The 13417-nt window shown below is 39.5% G+C and overlaps 1 pseudogene; it reads right to left on the reverse strand.

Moving 5' to 3' along the window:
- Positions 1 to 1253: 1253 nt before the first annotated feature.
- LOC149148727 (transmembrane 9 superfamily member 7 pseudogene) overlaps positions 1254 to 13417 on the reverse strand; it is a 57408-nt pseudogene continuing 45244 nt past the window's right edge.

Genomic DNA, 13417 nt, shown 5'->3' on the forward strand with positions numbered 1-13417 from the left:
AAATGACTAACCATTGGCTACAAAATGACTATAAAGTGACTAACAAAAATGACTAACCACTAGCTACAAAATGACTAACCACTAGCTAACCCAAATGAGGCCCTAAGCCTTCTTATTTATACAAATTGAGGACCCCAACAGTCCTCCTAAACTTTAGGCACTCGGCTGCCCAAAACTTGTAGTTAACAGCAGTCCTACTTGACTTGCTTGGTTGCCCTTGTGTTAATTGATTTGGTGGCCCTTGAAATCCGAGCTGATGGTGGAGAATTCGAGGTAAGGGCCCATAAATGAAGGGAACACCTTCCTAAAAATACTCTCCACGAATTTGGTTGCCAAGTGCTCATTTCAACCATTGATTTTGTCTCCAAATTGACCAAAAAGGCTACACAAAGCACACATTAGACTTGTTGGCATAATGACTAACCCAATTCACTCTATTAGCATAAATATAATAAAAAACATGCAATAAACTAATGAGAATGGTGGATTAAGTCGAATTAGGAGGTTGAATGAGCCCAAATAATTATCCATTTTTAGGGCTCATCATCACCCCCCTACTGAAAGTGTTGCTCATCCTCTGAGCAACCAATCTATCTCCACATCTTTGATGGCCCTGTTGGCCTCCCTGTCATGCTAAGCTTCCAAAGTGATGTCCTCTTCTCGGTCATGAAATCATGCTTTTCTCTCTGCTTCTTCCCACTGCCTGCTCCTTTTCCTAGAGAATTCTCAACTTTGGTATGATTGTGCAAGTATATTCAATCAGATGGTGACAATGGTGGTGAAAGGAGATGAAACCAGTGGAGGATGGAAGAAAAGAGTGGTTGCATGCCTCCTCAATAGACTTCATCTTCAAATCCCTCTTCATAATTGATTCTGGCCTGCTCAAAGGCTCTACAGGATGTTTCTGGTTGAAATACAGAACTTCCTGTAGAAAGTCCTGTAGCTTCCTGTAGAAGGTTGAACCATGACTAGATTGTGTCTAAACCCTAAAAAAAATGAGTGTTCATGGAGGGGATGGATGTGAGGATGCCTGGGAACTTGGTAGGGACCCTTCTGCTTGTGTTGGGAGGCACCCTTTCGGCATTGTGTTCCTGCAACATCTTCAGAATTAACTCCCACAACAGCACATTGACATTGGTGTCTCTTGTAATGTTACCCAAAAACCTCTAAAACAACATGAAAGGAGTAAGCACCATTCCCCTAAACCAAAACTTAAACGACCCCTCTGAAAAATGGTAGCTGCAAGCAGAGCCTCAGTCAATCTTCACTGATGAGTATATTGTCTGCACAAACCAAAGGCATGCATAGAAACCTATTGTACTGGTCAGAGAAAAAAATGAGTATGACATGATGGGCATGTAGCCGAAATATAAAATTCCAAAAACAAGCTTTGTCATCTCCAGCTTGGTGAAGAAATAGAATGTGGCATAGAGAAACAAGTAAAATGCTGAGGAGCCTGCAGTCAAATAAGATCTCCACCACCAGTTGTAATCTTCACTGCACAATTCGAAGTAGCACAGGACAATGGTGATCTCTGCACATGTAACAATGAGGATCACAGAGACACTGAACAAGAACCCAAATATATAGTAGAACTAATGCAGCCATATTGAAGTTAATATGAAGAATAGTTCAATGAATACAGCTCTAAAAGGCAAACTGCCTCCAATTGGTATTGAGAAAATGGGCTGCATATACCAAGCTTGCTCTGGAATCTACCTGGGGATTTTATTGGTCTTCACTAGATCCTCAATTGCAGGTTTCTTGTAGCCAAAGTAACTGCCCGCAAAGACCAATGTCACAGAAATTCCAAACCATAAAAGGACCAAGGCAAACAGAGTCCCAAAAGGAACTGCACCAGATGAATTTTTTCCCCATAGCAGTGCATTGAGAATAAACAAAATGCAAAAGGCAATGCCTGGAAACAAGAATGCTGTCTTCACCATGTTCCTCCTCCATTCTGTGCCCTTGAACATCTTATATAGACGTGACGATGCATACCCTGCAAACAAACCCATAAACACCCATAATAGCAGCATAGCTGTCATTAAACCTCCACAGTTCGAAGGAGAAAGGAAACCAAGGACTGCAAATATCATTGTCACTGGTGTCATGGCAAAAAAATGAACTCCAGTTCCCACATAGACACAAAGTAAGCTTGCATTGGTTGGGGCCCTGACCACATCTCCATGGACCGACTTCCATCCTGTTTCCTCTTGAGCCTCATCCTGTGTTTCTAATTGGTTGTATTTTGAGATATCCTAGTACAATGTTCGCATCATGATCATTGCAACCATTCCGGAGAGAAATAAAACAATCATCAATGAGTTGATAATAGAGAACCAATGGATCTGATCATCTGTCATAAGAAGGTAAGTATCCCAACGTGATGCCCATTTCATAGGGCTCTCCCGGAAAGTAACATCACAAGTGAATATAACTTCTTTGTCTTCTACAACTTCTTGGGGAATCTCAAAATTTGACGCTGTATGCTTGGTATTTGGATCACAAGTTGTCAAATGGGCTTTGAAATTATCCCATGGTTTTTCATACTCATGATTTACACTCACTGAGAATTTCCACCCTCGACGTGAACAGTCCAAGCTTCTTCGTATGTTGGGTTTCCTGTGGCGCAGCTTCCTGTAGAAACGCCTGTAGAGTGCCCGGCTTCTGTAGGATGTCTCTGCGCCTTTGAACGATCTTGGTATGTGGGAGAATTTTGAACAAGCCGAAAAACTTGGCGAAGGACATCAGTTTAACAGAATTCAGAGGTAGAGGATTCAGCCGAAGAGGTTTGCAAGTGTAAATGAATCAGCAGTTAACGTGAGTCTTCAGCCGAGCATTCCTTTAATTACTGCGTGATTCGTGGTGAGGTGGCAGAGACGTGCACTGCTCATGCAAACTATTGGTCCCCTGTAATGCCATCTGCCTATAATCCCTTACCCTTAGTTGCACTGGAGTTTAAAATATTCACAACTGTCTCTGTTTTTTCAAATTTCACGTGAGTTGTCTAACACATACGTTGCATGATTCCTGGCTGATTGATAGAGAATTGGACAAGGAAATATCAGCTCAGTCCTACTATATTCGTGGCTAAATTCCACCATTCCATTCATTCATGCAGTTTTTAAATTAGATTTGTGCAATAGAAGAACGAGTTTCAGTCACGTACCTGAAGTCAAATGGCTGCTGTGAGGTGTTGAGGCTAGTAATTGCTGCATGCACTGGTTTCTTTGGATGCATGAGGGCTTGGCTGATGATTTTTGGTTGTTTTTCCTTGTGTAGGTGTCCTCTGACCAGATCTAAGCTGCAGGCATTTGTTCCCACATTCAAATCTGCACCTTCAAGCTGCTGCTGCTGAATTTTCACCGAACCAGAACTTGTTTTCGCCATTGCTTCCAAACGGTGAACCGGATTGATCTAAAACTTGCTGATCATGTTCCTATCATTATGATGCACCTCCCATAGCAAAATCGTGATCAATGGATGCACAAATTTCGAGAAAAATGGAAAATGGCTGAAGATTTCAGAGATCAATTTCTCGGAAACCGTGCATCGGAATCAGTTGAAACTACTTGGGTAGGCTACTATCACCCATGTGCATCACCCCATGAAACAGGTTTTGAAACGGATGCATGGATATGGAGAAAATGCAAAAATGGCTGAAGGAGATGGAGGCTAATTTCCTGGAAACCGTGCACCGAAATTGGCTGAAACTGCTCAAGCATGTTGCCATCACCCCTGTTTGATTCTCTGTAGAACGGTTTTTCAAATGGATGCATGGTTTTCAAGTTAAGGAAAAAACAAATTCTGTTTTAGGTATTTTTGCTTCAAGGCCTTTTGCAATTTTGTTGCATGGTATGAAAAATGAACTTGGGCTGTGATGCAGGTATGGAGATGATAGAGGAGGAGTTTGAAGATTGCAGGAGGTCTTCTAAACCCTTGAGGAAGCTACCATGTTCGCCAAACCACCTTTTTGAAATCCATTTCTAGCTTCCTACAATTTCTACAGGAACTTCCTATAGAAGCACAATGAGAAGCACAATGAGGTGGAAAAATGATGGAGCAAGGCGAGGGATGGACACAAAGGTGCTTGCAGGCCTAACCAACAGATTCCCACCATTAGATTCCCTTTTAAAATTGAATTTGGTTCGTCCAAAGGTTCTACAGGATGTTTCCTGTCGAAATTCAAAACTTACTGTAGAAAACACAGTTTTCATAAAAGAAGCGCAATGAGGTGGAAAAAATGATGAGAAAGGGTGAGGAATGGAAACATGGATGCTTGTAGGCCTCATGGACATATTCCCAGCCTTCGGGTCCTCTTCAGAGATCAGTTTGGCTTTTTTGTAAGCTTCCTGTAGAAGACACAAAACTTCCTGTAGAAAGCACAAAATTCGTTTGTCTTTGCTTTGAGTGATCCTCCTGACCTGCAATGTCCTTCTTACAACCTGCAATTATCCAATGGAAACTAGCTTTATTTTTCTTTTCTTTTTCTCTTTTTTTTTTTTTGAAAACTACTAGGGCACCTCATGGAGGTTTTCAATCAATGAGCCAATATAAGGCACCTACGAGGAGGTTTTCACCTTAGATTTTTATTTTTCTTCTTATTTTCATTTTTTCTTTTTTCCTTTTTTCTACCCTACCCTACTTGAAAAACAAAATCATTTTCAAGTATAAGAATACTTCCAATGGAGCCATGTGCACATCGAGATTAGAGACAAGATGATGTGAAGGCTCGAAATGCATGCTTTGACAGCGATCCAGATTTCAGAGACAAAATGATCTGACTTTGAAGGGATCAAACATAGCTGAGGAAGAGAGTACTTGTGCAACTTAGTGACTGTCTAGAACCATATCTCAATATAGCTTTGATATCCTAGGTCCTTTTGCTGATCTGGGTCATGTTTCATGTCACTTTCTACTATGACTTCCTCATCTTCCTCTTTTTGCCGATCTTTCTCTTGAATACATGGAAGATTTGATGGTAACCATGAAGGATCTTTCTTTATCTCTGCTTCTGATGTCTTCTCTTCATCAAGTAAAGCCCATGGTTCTTTGATTTCCTCTTCTGAATCTTCTTTTGCCTGATGTGGTCCTTCAATGCTTTCAATATAGTCTCTTTTTTGCAATACTCTTCCTGAGCTATGGTGAAGATCATTGAGCTCAAGAGCAGTTGTTTGGACATGTTGTGCCTCAGCTTTGCAATTGGGTTGAGCTGCTCCATGGTATGGTTTTGGAAATGGTGGTACGGGTAGTTGAGTGGAGGCGTAGATTTGAGATGGATGTGGATGGGGTTGTGGTTGGGTAGGCATTTGGGGTTGCCTTGGTGGAGCAGGAGGCGATGGTTGTGGACAAGCAGGTGGTGGAGGAAAATAAGTGGGAGGAGTGTTGTATTGGGGCCTCCACCCCTGATGAGGTGCATTCCACTGAGGCTGTGGTTGAGCATAAGAGTGAAACGAATGAGCAGCTGGTTGGGCATAATATGGATCTGTGAAGGAACAAGGAGGAGGTGTGAACCAGGAAGGGTGAGCAGGGGGACCCCAAGAAGGCATGAAAGTGGCTTGATAGGGGTCATAATAGGTCTTGGATATCCCTTGCAGTTCCTGCTGGTAAGATCTAGGTCCATGTGGCCTCCTTTGGTTCATATAATAGAGTGATTCAGTGGCTCCCTTGGCTCTTTGACATGCAGCTTTGATTCTGGGCAAGGAAGTGCACTGATTCGTAGGATGGTCTCTTTCATAGACAAAACACACTTCTATGGAGTGCAATGGACATTCATTCCTAGGATGCTCTTTAGTGCACCTGGGACAAAAAATGGCCATAGCCCTCTTGGCTTCTTCTTGCTTCTTTTGGATCCGCAAGGTATCCAGTTGCATGGCAAGAAACTGCTTCATATCACTCTTGAAATCTTCGATCTGATTTGCAAATTCATTTTTGGACAAGGTGTTGCTCCCAATATTTCTGCTTGTAGCCATTTGCTCTAGAGGAATGGTTTCTTCTTCTTCTTCCCTTGAGGTTCTTCAAATGTGTCTTGTTGTCCACGTAAGGGTTCTTTAATCACAGCCATCGAAGAAGAGAGAATGTTGGTTGTGTGAAGCAGTGGGGGTGTTGTGCAATCATTTTTCTAACTTATCTCTACTCCTACAAGGCATGAAATGAAATCATTTTGGTTGATTTTTGCTTTTTTCTACTTCTACCTGCAAAACTAAAATAGATTGAACTGCAACTAACTATCTTGCGAAAATGAAAATGCGGAATTGAAATGAAAGCAGGAAAGGACTAATCTATCTTGCACAAATGAAATTGCAGGAATGAAATGCTAGTATACACTTGCGGAATTGAAATGCTAACCTATGCTTACAGAAATGAAATTGCAGAATTGAAATGCTAATCTATGAAAGCGGGAAATGCTAATCTACTTTTGCATAAACGAAATTGCATAATGGACATGAAATAAACTACTTAGCAGAAGATTGTAGTGGAAAATAGAAGAAAAGCAGCAATCACCAATACTCTGACGCTTCCCTAGCAACGGCGCCAAAAAGATGGTGAGCTCCAGTATTGCAGCAATAATGCTGCAACTCCTAGAACTCCCTTCTTTAATTTTATCAACCCGGTAGTTCGTAACAAACTTGGAAGCGATGGTGTTGTATGCACAAGTACGAGCTCTTGCCGCAACTGTCACTTGGTCAGCTGGCACAAGTCCGCTAGGAGCGTAAGCCAACTTCTATGAGCTCTTAGAAGAAGCTTTTTAACTGATGAATGAAAGCTAACTCAAAGGGGCTAATTTACTTGCAGAAAGAAACTGGAAAGCGGAAAGGAAATGCAAACCCTAGAAAACCCTAATTTTACCAGCTAGCCCTACTGATGCGAAAAAGAGGATGCAAGCTACTGAAAGAGACGCCATTGACTTCTTAGGAAGGTAAAATGCATGTGTCAAAGTTATCACTATCTGAAGAAAACATCTTTTTGTATTTTTGAATAAGTTGTTAGAGTTATCATGCATGTGCTTTTAACTATTTTTTTACTATGCAGAGGTGGATCAAGGAGGAGAAATGCTTGGAAAAGGTTGAGAAGGTTCAGAGAGGGTCTAAGGAGTCCCTAACACCCTTCCGGAGAGTTTCACAAAGTTTGGCTATCAAGAAACCTCATTTGTGAGCTTCTACAGGAAGTCTGCAGGGGTTCTACAGGATGTTTAGGATTTCTACAGGATGTTCTGTGATTTTTCTACAGGATGTTTAAAAATTGGATTTTGGAGGATGGGTGAGTGAGGTAAGGTGCATGAATGGATAGGGAGGCAGGGTAGGGGCCTGAAATGACCCAAGGACTGATGGATAGAGTTGAGGAGAAGGTGTAGATGGTTGGACTTGTTCCAAGAAGACTAAAGTAATGCTGCACAAAAGGTAGGGTTATGAGGGCAGTATGGCAACGTGAGGCAAGAAACCAAGTTAGGATATGGAGAAGATGGGTTTGAGGGAGTCTGGTAGACAGAGAAGTGGTACAGGTGCTCTACAATTTGTGTTTCCAACTGAACCAGCAAAGACATGCAAGAAAACAAAGATCTAGTTATGCTACCCTAATATGATCTAGCTAACAGTAACAAGAATGGACAACAGCTTTATTTGCAAGGAAACCATGTATATTAACTATGCAATGAAGCATTCAAAGATTTGAACATGTAACCAACTTCTGCAAATGAAAACCAAACACTAATGATTGCATGGCAAAGCAAAGTCAGCGTTTTTGTGGGCAGCAAAGTCATCCTAGTCACAGCTCCTGATCCCAGTGAGGGAGAGGTGAAACCACAGATGTTTGTTGGCCCTTTTCTTGAAGCCTTTTTCCTGTTACTATCCTACCAACTAAATCTGAACATGAAAAGCTACTTTAACCATCAAAAGCAATCTAAATAACAAAGCAAGATTTAAATCTAAAATAGTAGATTTTATTCTAAGAATGCAGCAAAGACACATAAAGATAAACAAAGGAGGTACTGGGCACTTGAGATGGGCCCAACCCCAAGAGCTATAGCCTCCTAAGAGAGATTTAGATCTGGCGTAAAGCTAGATTCATCTTTATTTAGCAAGAAAAGAAGAGTTACATCAAAACTGTCCACAAGGGAAACTTGAAAATGTGTTGAAAGCAAAGCTAATCTACTGCCTAAAAATCGAACTACAGACTAGCTAACTTCTGCCTACAAAATGACTAACCATTGGCTACAAAATGACTATAAAGTGACTAACAAAAATGACTAACCACTAGCTACAAAATGACTAACCACTAGCTAACCCAAATGAGACCCTAAGCCTTCTTATTTATACAAATTGAGGACCCCAACAGTCCTCCTAAACTTTAGGGACTCAGCTGCCCAAAACTTGTAGTTAACAGCAGTCCTACTTGACTTGCTTGGCTGCCCTTGTGTTAATTGATTTGGTGGCCCTTGAAATCCGAGCTGATGGTGGAGAATTCGAGGTAAGGGCCCATAAATGAAGGGAACACCTTCCTAAAAATACTCTCCACGAATTTGGCTGCCAAGTGCTCATTTCAACCATTGATTTTGTCTCCAAATTAACCAAAGAGGCTACACAAAGCACACATTAGACTTGTTGGCATAATGACTAACCCAATTCACTCTATTAGCATAAATATAATAAAAAACATGCAATAAACTAATGAGAATGGTGGATTAAGTCGAATTAGGAGGTTGAATGAGCACAAATAATTATCCATTTTTGGGGCTCATCACCAGCCACCATCATCGACAACCATTTTTGGATTTTATCAAAATTCATGCATCAAATTTTGTTCAAATATTTTGTGGAATCTAATTATGATGATAGTAACTTTCTGTAAAAATGTTAGCTCAATCTAATTCACCATTTAGAAGATATTAAATAAATGCAGTCGTTGCGCACACATGTTGTGCTCAGGTGTTGAGTTCAGACACAATCAACCTTTTTTTGACATAATTATACATCTGTGTGGGAAAATAAAGGATTTAATCATGTAATTATTTTATGTTTTATCATGTAAAAATTTCTCTCATGATATCTTGTAGAAATTCGATGTATTATGTGTGGAGGCAAGATTGTGATTAATAGGTCAGAGATAGTTTCCTAGTTTCCAGAAAAGTGGTTTTCCTTTCACTATTTTTATGTAATTAGTTACATATATTAGGGGAATGGATGGATTTCAACACCCTTAGACTTAATATTTTGTATATATTTTATGATTTTGAATGTATAAAGGGTTGATAGTGGAGGTATTAGAGAAGTCTCCATCAGTTTATTTCTCTCCATGTGTAACTTCTTCAATATATTGTTGGCATACTTGTCTTGAGAGACAAACGTTTCCTCATCTCCTTACCATACGTCCATACCAATAAGGTAATGCATAAGCCCCAGGTCCTTCATATTTATTTCTCTTGCAAGATCATATTTGCAAGATTTTATTAGCTTCTCATAACTTGGTAGAATAAAATCATCAACATATAATACTGTAATCAACAATTTACATTCAACTATAATATGGTAAATCTTGACATCTACTTCACTTTTGGTGAATCCAAACCTGGTGAAATAACTATAAATCCTAGTGTACCAAGTACGGGGTACCTGCATTAGTCCATACAACATTCACTTCAGTTTGCACACATGCCACTCTCTATTGGAGGCCTCAAATCCTTCCGACTACTTAACATAAATCTCTTCCTCAACCATACCATTGAGGAATGTTTTCTTCAGATCCATCTGATGTATCTTCCATCCCATCTATCGTGATAGTGCTAGAATAGATCTTATTGAAGAATACCTTGCTACTAGAGAAAAGGTATCATTATAATTGATTCCCTCCACCAGACATAACACTCTGGCCACAAATCTGGCCTTGTGTTTCTCCACATTCCCATCTGTTGATTTCTTTACCTTATAAATCCATATAGATCTCACCACTAACTTGTTTGTTGGTCTTGGGACCACTTCCCAAACATGATTTCTGATAATGGAGTCATACAACTCCACCATGTCATCAACCCATATTGGCTGATACACTTCTTACTTGAATGAGTATGGCTCAATCTCTACACTTCCACTCATCACAATCATGTAGGAAGTGTATTGATCTGGTGACCTCCTCTGCCTGCGCTATGATGTCCATTCTCCCACATTATCTCTAACATCGTGGATCAATCTCTTAGCCTCTCTAGTGTGCTTCCTTCCATCTCTGGAAGTATTTGGATGAGTGGATGCTTACACCCTCTTCTCCTCTACATGTGGTTGCCCCACATCATCCTGAGGTTTCTCCTTTGGATCTAAAAGATCATCATCTGCATGTAATTGAATCTCCCTCTGAAGGGAACATATCATGGCCTTCTCCTCATCAAAATTCACATCTCTATGAACCATTATCATCTTTTTGCATGGTAGGTACATACGATATTTGTGAGCTATATCAGTTTACCCCACAAATATTCCCAACTCAGTTGTTGGCTGTAGCGTTTTCCATGCATCCTTGGTAACATGACAAGATATTGATGAGCCAAACATCCTAAAATGTTCCAAATCTAGTTTATTACCTAAAAAAGCTTCTGCTAGTGTACAAATATGGAGAATTTGATGAGGGATTTTGTTTTAAAATAAAATTATGTTTTGCATGCTTCAACCCACAAGTGCAATGGTAGGTCCTGATCATGTAACTTCTCCCGTGCCACTCCCAAAATACTTAGGTTCTTCCTTTCATCCAACCCATTCTATTATGGATTATGAGGTGGTATTAAATCACATTGAATGCCTTATGATGCATAAAATTTATTGAATTTATTCAACAAATATTCTCCATCATTATCGCTTATGAGACCTTTAAATTTCCTGCTAGTATCTTTATCGAAAAGTGATTTAAAGTCACAAAATTTAGTAAACATCTGATCATTCTTTTGGATGAAGAAAATACAGCACTTACAAGAAAAATTATCAACAAATATTACATAATACATGTGCTTGTCTATGGAGGCTATCGAGAGTGGTCCACACAGATCTAAGTGAACTCAATCAAGGATATCTTTCACTCAACTATCTTTATCATGAAAGGAAGCTTTGGTGTACTTCTTCAATGTACACCCTTTGCATGTGTATCTTTGCTCTATTGTAACATTGGAAAGTCCTGTAGAAATTTTCCATATGATATTCAGAGCTCCGTGGTGCAAGTGACCCAATCTTCTATGCCAGAACTCACTAATGTCTTCACTCTTCACCTTCTCTTTTTTTTTCTCAAATAAGCGTAGTCTTATACATCCAATTTGTAGAGGTTCTTCACATGAACCCTGATCTTCTTCACTTGTCCTATGGCTATGTGATGAAGTAAAACCTTTCCATTACTAAATATTACATCATGGCCACCGTCCTACAACATTGCAACTGAAACCAAATTCTTCTCCAAACCCAGAATATACATGACATCTTTTAATGTGAGATGAGAACTAGACTCCATTTGATGGGTAACAGTACCAATTTTGATCTTGCTATACCTCCCATCATCTACCATCTCGATGTGCATCTGGAGGTCCTTGTTCTCCAAGTCACTGAAGAACTATTTTTTGTCCGACATATGAAATGAAGCTCCACTATCCATGCACCACACACTACCCATCACTGATGTCACCATGCAAGTAATGAGGGTGAAATCCAGCTCAAATTGTGAAGCACGAGCTTCACTTTCTCCTCATCCTTAGGGATTCTTACCAACCTTCTTGTGCGGACACTTTGTGGCATAGTGTCTCTCCTCATGAAAATGAAAATATTTAATCTTCGACATGTCCTTCTTCTTTCTTCCCTGACTAGAATCGAATTTGGAATGGGATGTCTTCCCCTTCCATTTATTCACCTTTATAGCTAAGGAACAATTCTCCTCGTCATCATTCTTTGATGAGGATCCATCTCTAGTGTTCCATTGAATCTCTTCTTGTACCACATCAAACCATAATCGCTCCCACTCTGGTAGCTACTCCTCCAACTAAATGAGTCTTGGTATATGTGCCAACACTCTGGAAGGCCTAGAAGTGTTAGGGTCACCATATAATCTTCAGCAACTATAACACTGACACTTGCAAGTTCATCTAGGTATTGGGTGAACTTGGTCGAGTACTTCGGTAATGTGTTTCCCTTCTCCATCTTAATTTTGTTTGATCTTTTCACTTAGTGGAAGCTATTTATGGTAACCATTGATTTTAAATAGTTATGTCAGGGCCTTGCACATTGCAAATGGAGTTGCCTTACCATGGATTTTTGAGACAATATGATCTCAAACTCCTTCTAAGATAATCCTTCTCACCTTTTCCACACACCTTCTCCACTCTGACAAATCCTAAGCATCAACTGGCTTAGGAATATCTTTGTTTATGAATTCCTTAAGCTTGTTGTCTTCCAACACTGCCTCCATCCTATCCTTCCAATCATTATAGTTCTATCTAACCTCAAGGGCATATTCGAATCTGAATATGTAGAACAACATCTTGCTGGTTTTGAAGTATGATGCTAGAAATTCAATTTCTCCTGCAAAAGACAAACTTGTATTCTCCTCTTCTATATTGATTTTAGCTTTGATACCATGTATAAATTCCTTGTAGATTCAAACTTCATATTGTAATATGTTAAACAAATTGACTTGAATCTACTCTACTCTTTAGCGGAAACAATAAATGATAAATAAAATCACAAAAAGTTAAAGAGAAAGAATTCAATCACACATAACACAGTAAACTTTTGGGGAAAAAAAAGCTAAAAACCCCTGTTATCTGTATATTGCATTAATCATAAAATATGAGAATATTGTTGGAATTATGAATTATGTGTTGTCCTTTATGGCTACCTACCTGATGTGTTCTCCTTGATGAAAACCTACGTGATGACTTGTTCTTGATGACAACATACTTGATGAGTTGTCCTCTGCTGAAGACCTACTTGATATAGATCTCAACAGGATGTGTCTACAGATGTGACAGAGTTCTTTCACAAAGGCATAATAGTTTAGAGGTAGAGGAATGATAAAGTTGAAATTTCAAGAAGTATATGCAGGTTCTGTTAATAAAAGTTGAGTACACCCGTGAGTATGAAGAAGCAAAGGCTCATACAATTTCTGCAGCATTGTATTCTAAATACCAAGGGCCCTTACTGTGGTTTTACTATGTGGTATTGAGCCTAGTAATGGATGTTTTGATCCCATATATGAAAACCATCAACTGGAGTATGGTTTTGACCTATGGTATTGGATAAGGGATAAGTTATATAAGGGGATGAAGATCAAAGTGACAGTGTGTGTGCAAGTGATGAATGTTTCATGAATAATTAGATGTGAAGCAAATATGCATATAATGGGCTATTGATGTTTCACTTGATCTAAAACAAAGTGTGTACCGAATAATTTGATG

This window comes from Pinus tabuliformis, chromosome 9 (assembly GCF_031772625.1).
Source record: "Pinus tabuliformis cultivar Carrire ecotype Pingquan chromosome 9, CPIR1, whole genome shotgun sequence".
In the NCBI taxonomy this organism is placed as follows: Eukaryota; Viridiplantae; Streptophyta; class Pinopsida; order Pinales; family Pinaceae; genus Pinus; species Pinus tabuliformis.